This window comes from Otolemur garnettii, unplaced genomic scaffold (assembly GCF_000181295.1).
Source record: "Otolemur garnettii isolate 467f Iridium unplaced genomic scaffold, OtoGar3 scaffold00134, whole genome shotgun sequence".
Lineage (NCBI taxonomy): Eukaryota > Metazoa > Chordata > Mammalia > Primates > Galagidae > Otolemur > Otolemur garnettii.
The window spans coordinates 2,354,331-2,355,693 of record NW_003852529.1 but is presented as its reverse complement, the minus strand read 5'-3'; the positions used below and the strand labels follow the sequence as shown (position 1 = coordinate 2,355,693).

Here is a 1,363-nt window from a genome sequence, read left to right as displayed (position 1 = left end):
TTGTTTTAAGTGCTATGAAGAAAAATAAAGCAGGATGGGGATTCGAACCTGCCACCTTAGGTGTATGTGGCTGGCACCTTAGCCGCTTGAGCCACAGGCGCCGAGCCGCTTTAAAGCATTTCTAAACTGTAATTACACAGACTAAAAAAGCAGCATTGGGAATATGTTTTCTTCTATCCCTTCATGGCAAGAAGCCCACCAAATGGTGGGAGAGAAACAGCTAAGTAGTGCTGTGACTCCACTGTCTCGTTATACAGCTAGAGATCCCTAACTATCCAGAAAGAAGGGAAACAGTGACTGAGGCATCAAGCTGGTTGATGCCTCAAGCTGGTTGTTTTGAAGGTTGGGTATTTGAAGAGGAAGAAGTGGAACTAATAACTTTGTTCATAACTACAAAAGCAATTATGACATGAAAAGAATAAGGTATCTGAGCAGGTGTGGTGGCTCACACCTATAATACTAAGCACTCTGAAAGGCCAAGGTGGAAGGATGGCTAATCTCGGGAGTTCAAGACCAGCCTGAGCAAGAGTGAGATCCCATCTCTACACAGAAAAATTATTGGGTGTGGTGGTAGATGCCTGTAGTTCCAGCTATACAAGAAGTTAGGACAGAAGGACTGCTTGAGCTCAGGAGTTTAAGATTACAGTGAGCTACAATGAAGCCACTGCACTCTAGCCAGGATGATAGATTAGATCAGTTTTGTTGTTGTTGTTGTTGTTGAGACAGAGTCCCACCCTATGCCCCTGAGCAGAGTGCAGTAGCTCGGTAGCTCACTGCAACCTCTGACTCCAGCTTGTGGGCATCCTGCTGCCTCAGCCTCCGGAAGCCGCTGGGATTACAGGCGCTTGCTGCGGCGCCCAGCTGGGTTTTTCCATTTTTTTCTCATGAGTTGGGATTTCACTCTCGCTCAGGCGAGTCTCAAACTCGTGAGCTCAAGCAATTTTCCCTCCTCAGCCTCCCACAGTGCTGGGATTACAGGCGTGAGCCACCGTGCCCAGCAGATTAGAACATCTTTTAAAAACAGAAGAGAGAGAGAATGAGAATGACAATAAGGACTCTAAACTTAGGCTGATTGGGGTCCAGATACATGGTACTTAGTTTGTGTACTTGCAAAGTGGGCACCTTCTAGTTCTCTCTCACACAAGCTATCTCTGAGTACTGAATGAGTCAGGGTGAGTAAGGTGACCAGCACAGTGAAGGTATGCAAAATGGGCTCAACTAATAGAGGTTTCCTTCTCTGTGTGGCCTGGGCAGTCTGCACTACTTTCCAAGGTGAGGCTACCTGCAGCACTTGTCTCCAGGAGTTTAAGAAACTCCCTCCACGGCGCTCTTGTGCATAGGAGTCACTATTTTTTTTTTTTTT

The 1,363-nt window shown here is 46.6% G+C and overlaps 1 protein-coding gene across 11 annotated transcripts in view; it reads right to left on the bottom strand.

Moving 5' to 3' along the window:
* The window catches only part of KMT5B (lysine methyltransferase 5B), a 62,403-nt gene that overhangs the window by 20,257 nt on the left and 40,783 nt on the right, over positions 1-1,363 (bottom strand). The window lies entirely within an intron of this gene.